The sequence below is a fragment of the Urocitellus parryii genome, chromosome 2 (genome assembly GCF_045843805.1).
Source record: "Urocitellus parryii isolate mUroPar1 chromosome 2, mUroPar1.hap1, whole genome shotgun sequence".
NCBI lineage: Eukaryota > Metazoa > Chordata > Mammalia > Rodentia > Sciuridae > Urocitellus > Urocitellus parryii.
This window is the reverse complement of record NC_135532.1, coordinates 85056284-85068322: the sequence shown is the minus strand read 5'-3', so window position 1 is coordinate 85068322 and position 12039 is coordinate 85056284. Positions and strand designations below refer to the sequence as shown.

General features: G+C 41.1%; 1 protein-coding gene across 1 annotated transcript in view; it reads right to left on the bottom strand.

The window, feature by feature from the left end:
* Wasf3 (WASP family member 3) overlaps nucleotides 1–9471 on the bottom strand; it is a 116355-nt gene extending 106884 nt beyond the window's left edge. The window contains exon 1 of the mRNA XM_077793164.1: nucleotides 9391–9471. The gene's annotated coding sequence lies outside the window, so the exon portion shown is untranslated. The remainder of the gene's footprint in view (nucleotides 1–9390) is intronic.
* Between the last annotated feature and the right edge of the window lie 2568 nt (nucleotides 9472–12039).

Sequence of the window (12039 nt, the reverse complement as noted above, 5' to 3'; positions counted from 1 at the left end):
CTCTACTCTTCCCCACCCACCAGCAGGTTCCCAGTCCTTATAGAAGGCTGAGTCACAAGGTTTTGGAAAAAGGCTGACTACAGGAGCCATACAGAGGCCCATCCCAGGAGTAAGCAACTAAGATTTCTTCTGCCAAGTCACTGTAATCTTGCAGTTGCAGAAATAGTCCTTGAATCTAGACAATGGCATGAAAACTTGAATCTTGTTAGAACTAGAGGTCTGTTTTTATTCCTGGTTTTCATATACTTTGTTTGCTGTTTAGCTCTACTGTGGATGGAACCCAGGGCCACATGTTTGCCTCACATACTTCTGAGTCTCACTATTTATATTTAGCCTTTTTATTATCATGAGTACTTCCTATAAGCAAAATCAGGTCTTCATTTAATCAAAGACAAGAGAACCAAGCCTTCACTGATTATGGTCAATAAAATCATACTCATCTCAGACAATAAACATCTGGATAAATACGTATATATTACATTTAAACAAAACTTTATTTGTAACTTTCACTTATCATACACTGACCTAAGTCATAACACTTTCCAAAACAGGGAAAGAATGCTGAGTAAATATCAAAATGTAGGACAATATATTTTGTCAAAATTAAGTTTGACAATCATTGGAAAACATACAGCCTAAGAAATAAAACCACAAACTTTTAAACTCCGGTCTGAAGAGAAAGTAACCATAATTGTAGCTTCCTGTAACACAGCTTTCCTAAACCCTTCAGTACCTAATCCCTATACAATTGTTTCAGATGATGTCTTAAAGGTCCTGAAGTTCTGTGGTTTCCACATTTTTATTTTTGGCTGGGGCGGGGGGTGTACAGAGGGAACTGGACATGTCAACTAATTAGGCTTATGTAACATAATGGGCAAACAGCAGAAAAGCTATGAAAATTTTAATTACAGCTCAGGTATGAACATCATTATCATTGATAAATCTTGCAACCACTATAAATTGCACTGCCAACTTTTGAAAAGGAGTAACATTTTAATAATCTTCCTCTCTGGGATATCTCAAAGAACAATTCAACTGTATTGAAGCTTTGTGAAACAACATTGTTTGCACTGTGTAATTAAAATCTGAGGACAGGTAACTAGGGAACTAGGGGATTTCTGTGTATTTCTGATTTTTAAATCAAAAACCAAAGTACTTAAATCTAAAAGATGTACAAAAATGGAGATAAATTCTATGGAAAACTAAGAATGGAGATATGTTATTAAATTCTACTGGGTTCTTCATAACATACAATGCATTTGTCTATTTATACTGAAAATGGATGTGAATTCTATATTGAAAAATTACAATCTTCCCTTCAAAAAGCTCTTGCTTTTGAAGAGATAGGAAATCAGGCTCTTCCCCCTCATTCTAAGCTGTTTAACAGCCTATCTTGAAGGATACAAACATAAAGCATAAATTGCTACCTCTTTACCCCCTTTTGAGTATCATCATCCCTCAATGTGGACTAGTGTTAATGTCATGCATCAAAGAATCAACTTAAATCCATGAGCTTCTCCATAAACATGAACTCTAAACTCAGGATAGAATGTGGCCCAGCTATGAATTACAAGGCCAGTTCAGAGTTAAACCCTGTCTAGGTATTATTCTAACACAGGATTACATAACAGGGAAAAAGAAAAAAAACACCTTGTCATGTACATATTTTTGATGGGGCTGAAAGATAACTGTGATTATTAGTAGGGAAAAAAGACAAGATTTTGTAAATTAAACAGTCATGATAATGTCCTGATTATTATATAATTATAAGTCAAAATAGATGATATTTTCAATCAATAAAAAAAAATTGTTGGATGTCTACTGTGGACAAAGAAGATCATTTCATCCACTTAACTGGTAATACATGGCCACCTGGATTCTAGTTCACAGTCAATGGCATCCATGCTTTCATACTGCAACATAATTTCACTGAGCTGTTTGTGTACACAAAATGGATTACAGCCCTCAATGAAGACTCTGTGAGATGAACCAAAATGGAACTGCTGCAGCAAGGCAATAAAATCTTCAGCATGAACTAGAGCAACTTTTAAAAAATCCAACAGGGTTTCAACTGCTAGAAAACTGAGATATTCAAGATCCAAAGATAGCAAAGATTGTGGAAAGACCTCATGGAAAGGCACTGAGTATTATCACTGTGAACCAAAGTGAAGACCTAAATAAAGGTCTTTCCTTACATGATTACAATGTAGAAGAGGTTATCAGACAAACAGGAAAAAGAAAAAAAAAAAACCACAAAGCACTGATAAGTAGGAGGCATCCTGCTATCTGGTTCCTGCCAAACTAATTAGCAAGACCATCTATCCTGTTTTTTGGTTCATCAGAATACAGGTCCAGCATCCCTCATCAACATGAGGCCACAAGTAGAGAATTCTCCATCATGAAACTTAGCTGATAAAATACAGCCATATGGATTCTAAATTTGCACACAAATTTATTTAAAATATTGTATGAAGTTACCTTAAGGCTATGTGCATAAGGTATATATAAAACAAATGAATTGTGTGTGTAAACTTGGGTCTTATCCCCAAGAGAACTCTTTATGTGTATATTTCAAAATCCAAAACACTTCTGGTCCCAAGCATTTTGGATAAGGGATAGTCAACCTGTCAAGCTTTCTGAGAGCAGAAGCTTGATTGTGTTAAACATTCTTATTACCAGAAACTAGAACAGTGTCTGAGACATAGTAGGCATTCAAACATTTATGGACTGACTGATATAGTTTACTTCTGGAATGTCCCCAAGATTCATGCATGAAGCCAGGTTCGGTGGTGCACGCCTGTAATCCCAGTGGCTTGGGAAGCTGAGGCAGGGAGAATCACAAGTTCAAAGCCAGCCCAGCAACTTAGCGAGGTCCTAAGTAACTCAGTGAGAACCCTCTAAATAAAATACAAAAAAAAAAAGGTTAGCAATGTGGCTCAGTGGTTAAGCGCACCTGGGTTCAATCCTGGGTAGCCCCCTCCCCAGCCCCTGCAAAAATGCATGCATTAAAGGCTGGATCTCCAGAATGCTGCTACTGGAAAACAGTGGAACCTTCTAGGCAATAAGGCATAATGGAAGGTTTTAGGTCATTAAGGATATGCCTTCAAAGGGTCCTTAATCTCTTTTTATTTCTCCCCTTTGCATCCCAGCCATGAGGTGACCACTTTTGCTCCACCATGTGTTCCTGCTATGTTGTGTTGTCTTGCCAGAGACACAAAAGCAATGGGCCCAATTGATCATGGACTAAAACCTCAAACATTGTCAGCCCAAATAAACTTTTTCTCTTTATAAATTAATTACCTGAGATATTTGTCACAGCAATGGAAAGAAAGATGACTAACTAAATGAAAACATTCACAATAGCCAAGATGTGCAACCAAACTAGGTATCCATCAACAGATGAATGAACAATGAAAACGTGGTACATGAACAGCCATAAAGAAGAATGTTAATTATGTCATCTGCTGGTAAATGGATGGAAATGGAGAAATCGCACTAAGTAAAATAAAGCAGACAAAGAAATCTGTCAAGGATCTAATGTTTCCTCTCATATGTGAAAGCAAGATGGAAAGGGTAGGGTTGGGGAGATCTTATGAAAATAGAAGGGAGACAGAGAAAAGAGAAGGAGGGAAGAGAGGGCATGATGAAATATTGGGGAACAAAATCTACCAAATTATGCTATGTCCAAGTACAAATATACCACAATAAATCCTGCTTTTATATATAATTACAAAGAACTAATTTTAAAAAAATAATAAGAGAAATTAGTACAGTTAGGAGATAAGGGAAAGAAAGGAGGGAATGTGGAGGTATTGGGGAATAAGATTGATTAACTTATGTGCATGTACTTAAAAAGCACAATCAATCCCTCTGTTATGTATAATTATAATGCACCAATTAAAAAATAAAGATTTTTTTAAAAAACTAAAATAAATAAAGTAAAATAAAAGATGAAATCAAGAATACATAACACAAGAGATCTTTTGATCAATTTCAAGACCACCACTCCAGGAGGCTGGGGGGTACCCTAAAAACAGGTACCAGGAGAAATTCCCAAAAGCACTAAGTTGAGAAATTATCCCAAATACTTAGATCAAAGCCAAGGCCTAGAAGTTCAACCCAAAGGAGGAGAAAACATTTTGGGATGTTTGGTATATCTAAATTTTCAGAGAGACAGACAGACAGACAGACACACCAAAGAAAGAAAACACTAACCTCCAAAGGTCCATGGAAAGAGAAAGAAGAGTAAGGCTAGCTTCAAAGTGGAAAAGTGAAATCTGAGTATGGAAAATATGCTCATCTAGAAGCATCTACCAACACAGGAGGAGTGGTCCTGATACAAAACAAATAAAGCCAGCATTGAAAAGGTGTTGACACTGATGTCAAAGAGTATTCTTCAGAAGAACAGAATAGCAAAAAGGAACTGGAGCCCACAAGGACAACATGACTTAAAGGAGCATGCACATCCAGGGAAAGGCCAGGCCAGGCCAGAGGAACCCTGAGAAGGACCAAACAGTTCCAAGACAACAGTTCTTCTTTCTGGAGAAAGAAATAAAAAACTGTTCTTAAAATGTTTTTAATAAAGGCACTGCTTTTAAAAAAAAAATAATAATAATAATAACCCTGTACCAGATGCCCGCTCTAGTTAATGCCCTTCTTCTTCATCATCAAGTTTTAGAATAAACTGCCTGCCCTGACAGACTTCCTTCCTTTAACCTCCTTCTCTCAATTCATAGAACAAGCTCCTCAAGACCTCTCACCAAGATCACTAATTATATCTCAGGGCTAAATCCAATGGAAACCTTTAAGTTGCTGTCTAGAGGAATCCCTTTCCAACACCTTTTACCTCTTGGTTCCTTACTACTGACATTCAAACATGCTCGAAGCCTTTCATGTAAAAACAAAAAAGTAGGCTCCCCCTTTACCCACCCTTCTGGTAACCACCATTAACTACCACCACCAAATTTCTGGAGCAAAGCTGTCTCCACACCCTGACTGACTCCCACTCACTACTGACCCAAACCCACTCACTATTAAACCAAACTAGTCCTCTGGCTACAGTTCCCATTACCAAGTTGCCCTTGGCATTCCAATATCAGCAAGGACCTCCTGGCTGCCAACCACTCCCTCCTGGATGAGGTTCCCTAGAGTACCTCCTCCTCCTCAGTGTGCCTGTCTTTCAAACACAAGAGTTCCTCAAACAACATTCTGTCCCATTCCTTTTTTTACTCTATACATACTCCTTGAATAACCTTTCTACTTCAACAGCTTCTCATAATTATAGGCAAAGGCAGGTTCTGAAGCTTTCTCTGTGCACTGTATCCTGGGTGTCTTGGAGTCAAAAGAAATGCCCATTGAATCACAAAAGCATTAACTTAAATATTTATGTCCTAACAATTTAGTGCCCATTTGGAAAAAATATACTTAAACTGAGAGAACAAATGAATTTTTATTTCATTCTTAAATAATGGTAAGTATTTATTAATGATAAATACTGTTGAGCACTGCACAATTTCTTAAATCTTTTTTTAATATTTATTTATTTTTAGTTGTAGTTGGACACAATACCTTTATTTTATTTACTTTTTTTAATGTGGTGCTGAGGATCTAACCCAGGGCTTCACACATGCCAGGCTAGCACTCAACTGCTGAGCCACAATCCCATCCCAATTTCTCAAATTTTGGGGTCAGGTTGGACACTCCCTCCTTCATTTCCTGTTCCCTGCTGATTTTTACATGGTTCAGCAAAAACCACAAACCCCTCTTTACAGAAATAAGGCCATTAAAAGGAATGGAATATGATCTAGTTGAGAAACTTAACTTCAGATGGTAGTTTTCCCAGAATTGGATGGATCTGCATTTTATCACTGCATTTTCCTCAACAATTTAAAATATATCTCTGTCCCCTGTGAGCTCAATACAGCACTTCAGTCAGTCTGGAAACTATGGTGCTAACAATTCTCAATTCTGTACTAAGATCTGCAGATATCTAGATTCTGCATAATTCTCTTGCACAAAGATCTGCAAATATCTAGATTCCCTAATGTAGCTAACTCAGCACTCTATGTACCACAGGCCTGCCACTTAATTACCTTCTCCCCTCAAATACTACTGTCTCCATCTGAGTACCCAAATACCCAGTGACAACCAGGCACTGCCCTAAAAGCCTTCCTCTCCCAGCTCCCTTGCCCCCACCCAACATACACACACTCAAACAAGCACCAAGCCCAACCACCCTACCCTCTCAAATCCCTCCTTCTAGCCTTCCTCCTTCTAATTCATTGTCCAAAGGGCAAATCTACCTTGTCCTTCTTTGGCTCAGAATTCCTCAACTATCCCCTACTGCCCATAGATGAGTCCAAACTCTATATAACAGGAATCATCTCCATGGTTTGGCTCTAGTTTTTCTCCTGTCTCACTTCTTGCCACTTTTCGGCCCTTGAACCACCACACTAAATCTGTGCTGTTTTCAGTTGCTCCAAGGTGCCACCTCCCTGACCAGTCCATTGTACACTTTTTCCTCAATCCAGACTTTCACCAACTCCTTTTCATACACTTTCTCTGGGAGGTCTTTCTTGTATCTCTGAACAATTCCTAAGCTCAGATCTGTGGTTCTCCTCACACTTCTTGTAGCTGGCCCATTTCAGAGCCAGCACTGCTAACAATGGTTAGAGGGTCTGAGAGGTGGAACAGCAAGCTAATCAGGGACCAACAGAGATGTTTGTCCTATTTATCACTGTATCCCTAGAACACATGACAAACTATTAAGGTGTACCAAAGGATTAAAACAAGTGAATGGATGGATTAAGTCATTCACATGAGGCTCACCAGTCCCTCACTCTTTATGGACTCTATCATGGTACATATCACACTGTTCAGTAACTGAGGTAGGTTATGAATATCTTGAATGCTCTCATCTCTTATTTCTAGAACCTCAGTGATTAAAATAGTGCCTGGTATTTAGTTAGACATTCACTACATGGCCTTTTTAATATAAAAAGTTATTGAAAAATATCTGGAAGGATACATCTCATAGTAGGAATACTGCTGAAAAAAGATACAGGATTAGGGTGACAATAAGAAGGGGAAAGAAAACTGATGTGTTCACCCCACATCTCTCTTTATCAATGTTAAGTTTATTTTACAATGTGCATTATTTATGTATTACTGTGTAAAATATGTTTGAATTTCCAGATTAAATGAAGTCATAGGTAAAGGACCAGTCCTGAAAAATGTACAGACTAAGCAGAATGTGATTCCAAACACCCAAATAAAGCAAAAAAATAAAAAAGTTGAAGAAGTACAAACAAAAAGGACTGAGAAGAGAGGATGAGCAATTTAAGGTCTATATAGCAATACTGAGCTACTCCCAGGGTAAAAACATAACCTATGAGTGTTCTTCAAATAAAAGTCCCTGAAATATAAAGAAAACCCTAAATTCTGGCCCAGGAGTACAAACAATTCTTTTAGTAGTTTAAATATGGATCCCAAGAACCAAAAGATTACTTGCCACATGCAAGTTTCTATGGAAAATGTGTACAGAGACACACTGATGATGAACTGGGGCTACAATGTTGGCATGACCACTTAGCAAAATTATTTTTATTTTCTATTTTCAGAATTTTTACAATTAGTGTAGCACATCAACAATTAGGTCAGACATTTTAAGCAAACAGATAACACAATGCTATCAAGCAACTTCACATAATCAACTGGAAACTTAAGAGTAATTTTTATATAGAGATAGTTCTAGAACAAACTTCTTCTCACTGTTTAAGTGAACACAAAATACAGGTTCGGGCGGTAAATATAAAAAAAAAAATGTCAGCCAAACTTTCCAACCTAGTGAGCTTTAAACATTTGAAAAAATACAACTTTCAAAAATATTAATTCCAATGATCCTTTAAAAGTAAAGACAAATGAATACTATAAGGAAGCCATTGGAACCCTGAGAGAAGGAAAAGCAAAGACAACACACTGAAAAGTGCCTTTGGGAAAGGTCAAACCAGCTTTGTCCTGTTTAACCTCTCAAGTAGATAAAAGAACTAGCTGTAAGAATCACAGTATTGTTCCAGTGATAGAAAAGGAAAGTTTGGTAAAGGATATACAAAAAGAAACAGCAGGAATTCAGTAGAATTTATCCTAGAAGTGACAGAAAAATAAGTCAATTCTAACAGTTTGAACTCAGTTTTTGATAGAGTCGCAGGCCTTTGAACAGTTTTAGATAACCCTAACTTCTAAAATCAAAATATATCAAATGGCTAGCCTCTCCTTGACAGTCAAAATGTCGCGTTCTATTCTGTATTTGATTTTAAGAGCACCGACGCAAAAACAAGCCTTCCTAATTTTAAGTTTTTGAAAATTCATTCATTGCTGGAAGTAAACCACCAAATTAAAAATTAATCCTCAAATAAGAAAGGATTCCTATTCCACCCAATAGCGACCAAGAAAATGACATAAACCTTCGCATAGTTTCTTATTAATTTAGAACTCTGCTCATCATTAGGGAACTATTTCCTTGCAAAGGCCAAACTAAGAGGAAATCGCCATTGCCCCCAAGTACCAAAGACAAGAGAGGGAACCCTTGTGCATTCCTTGAAGCACGCCCAGGCAGCGCGAGGGTCAGACGCCATGGCCCCCTTCCCAGGGCAGGGGCAGCCGCCCGGGATGATCCATCCAAGTCCAGCGGTTCCAGGTCGCTCAGTCCTCTCCTCTGGTCCTGCAGCGCGCCACTGGCTAGCTGCCCCGACCTCTCTCCCAGCACAAGGAGAGCATGGCCCGGCCTCCGAGGCCAGGGACCTCGAGTCCCCACTGCCCGAGGGCGGAGGCCCATAGCTGCCACACACGAGGGCACCACGAGGGCGCGCCGAGGTCCGGTAGAACCCGACCCCATCGGCGGTGGGCACGCGGGGGCTGGGCCACGAGCGACCACACGCGGAACCGAGAGGGATGGATGGATGAGACGGTCCGGGACGCGAAGCGGCCCGGAACGTCGTGCGTGGGTCACGAGTAAAGGCCCGATCGCAACCTGCGGCCAGGAATGCGGACAGCTCTCCCGCGTTCCGTAACGCGCACGGACCATCGTGGGGGTCGGAGAAGACCGAGGGCGCGGGAGAGGAGGGCTGCCGGGCCGCTACGGCGGGAAGCCGCGGCTGACGCGGGAACCAGACAAGAGGACGCAGCTGGGCGGCCCGGCGAGGCGCGGCCCTCAATGGGCCCCGCCGCCCTTCTGGAGCGCGCGCGGCGGCGCGATGCGGCAACTTCACTGGACAGCGGGCCGCTGGGGGCCCGACCCCGCGCCCGCCCCTCCCCAAGAGGCTGCCTGGCCCGGAGCCCAGAAGCAACGGGCAGCCGGACCAGGGAGTCCAGCCGATCGCAGCCCGCACTCACCGGTCCACGGTCCCACCGCCGGCGCCCGAGCTGCGCTCGGAGCTCCATCGTCCCGCCGCGCCGCCGCCGCCAGGCGCCCCCTCCCGCAACACACCGCACGCAGCGGCGCGAGCGACGCCGCCTCCGGCCCGGCCACGGCCGCGGCCACGCCCCCTCCCGGCGGGGGGCCGGCTGGAGCCGGAGGGGGGCTCAGCGCCGGCCCCACCAACCAGAGACCACTCACAGGGCCGCTTCGTGAGGATTGGCGAGCGCCTGGGCCAATGGGGAGCCAGTAGGAGTGCGGAGCGTCGGCGCCGGCGGGCGGGGGATTGCGGAGGAGGTGGCTCTCATCCATAGTCCTCAGCTTGGGAATGAGTCTTTGGCCATATCTTCTTACCCGTGGAAAGGTGAGGATAGTTGGGGCTGAGTTCGCCGCAAGTGCCCTTATGTTTCCTCTGGTTGCCAGGTGCCCAATAAAGTCCCTTGAGTTTCCACAACTCCCTAATCTTAGCTGAATTTTGAGGGCTCCTGGAAACAGGTCTATCTGTAGGTTGTCAGACATCCTGCCCGGTTGAGGTTTCAATTAACCCTGAAAGGATTATAGCCCTCTTGCCAGTTGGCTTTATACCCTGCCCAAATCTGTTAGCCTTCTGCCTTCAAAATCTTTCCCTCTGCAGACTCTTCTTCCTTTTATATTCGTCCCATTTCTAATTTCTGTCCGCCTTGCATGAGAAAAATCTCAGTACCTATTAAAATATATTCCTGAACCTATCAACCTAAGTAAGCCCTGGCATAGGGAAACATAGCCAGGTGGTGCCAGATGACTGAGGCAAAAATAGACTTAAGAAAAAGGAGGAAAGACAAGGAAGAAAGAAAAAAAAAGTATGCTTTCCTAGGTCTGGAAGAAAATGAATTTTAAAATATCTTACAGTAATGTTATATTTATTTTACACGCATGTGTCTTTTAAATTATTTACAAATACCATCACAATATGAAAAAGCTCTCTTAGGAAAAGAATTTCAAATCCCAAGAAAGAATCCAAGAAAACCTAATTCATCTTATCTTGCTCTTGTCTTCACCAGAGGTATGATAGGTATGATAAAGGTCCACATCTGTTCCAGCTAGTTACAAAGTAAAAGCTGGGGGCAATACGTAGCAATTGATAATTAATTATAGCAAAATTCAAAGTATCAGAAGGGCAGTAGAAAAAATAAAACACCTCCCCATGCCATTCTGTTAATCTACAGCAGTTTCAAATATTTTTAAAGGTCTATTTTAAGATGACATATACTCAGTTTGTATATCATACCAACATGAAATGTACTGATAATTAATAAGGTAAGTAGGATTTTAATGAATGATTACAATGTCCTAGTACTTGAAATATTGATACATGATAAATTGCAGTAGAATTCAAAGATGCATTGACATTCAAATAAAAATGACTTTACTTCCTTTCCTCTTCATTTACCCAGGGGAATAGCTGCCATGTCTGTATTTAGGTCATTGATTGAAAAATATGAAGCCATGGGATGCCCAGAGTGTGTTTTCATAGTTGCTAGTTACATTTCCCTGGCCCCTCCTTTCCTCAGTAATCCTGCCTTACATGAATTGCTGCTAGGATTAGTTGGCACCCCTATTAACATGGTCCTGTTTTTTTCCTACAGGTCCTCTCCAATTAGATCATCAGTTCCCTGAAAGTAAGGTCCTTATTTTAAACTCCTCTTTCCTCCCCTCAAAATGGCTAGGTCAATACTAGACATGTAGTACATAGAATTCTACCCTTACTATTGTGTCCATAATAAAAGATTGTTTCAAATATAGTGAACTAGTCCTTTACATAAAAATTGCTTAGAGTATTCTTGTTAGGGGGCTAGTGCCTACCACTGAAGGGTGTCTCCTCCTTAGAGCTTGAAAAAGTGTAAATGAATCAGAGTGTATTGGTTGTCTGTCCAGAAACTTGACCAAAGTGCTTATCAGGGGCACATCTTTTCCCAAAACAAGAAGACTGGAAAGAGTCCCAGGCCTTCTGCAGCATCTTCATGGTGCCACACGTCTCAGGCTCCTTGTAGCCATTGGCTGTACTGTCCTTGTCATGGGGCTTTTGCCTTCAACCTCTGATGATGGCTATTCCTCTTCTAGGCATCTTGTCACATGCAGGGAAAATGGTGTGGGTGGTATTGGGAGACAGGCAAAAAGCAAAAGATCAAAAATATTCATGCCAATTAAGTCTGCCCATTTAACAGTCTTTCCTCTGTTTGCCTCTGATTATCAAGACCCATGTCACATGACCATCCCTGTCTGCAAAGGAATCAGAAATACTATTTTAAACAGGGTTTTGTTTGTAAAAGAACAGAGGAATGCAGATACTAGGTGTGGAAATATTAGCACCTGCTATAAATACGTGAATTTGTGATTGAGCTCTATTTAATTCATCAGGAAGAACTACTTTTTAAAAATGCCAATGAATTTTCAATGAAAAAACTAACCATCTGGGCTGGGATTGTGGCTCAGTGATAGAGCACTCATCTAGCACGGGCGGGACCCGGGTTCGATCCTCAGCACCACATAAAAATAAAGGCATTGTGTTGTGTCCATCTACACCTAAAAAGTAAAAAACAAAAACAAAAAAACAACTAACCATCTGATTTTAAAATGAGCAAAAGATC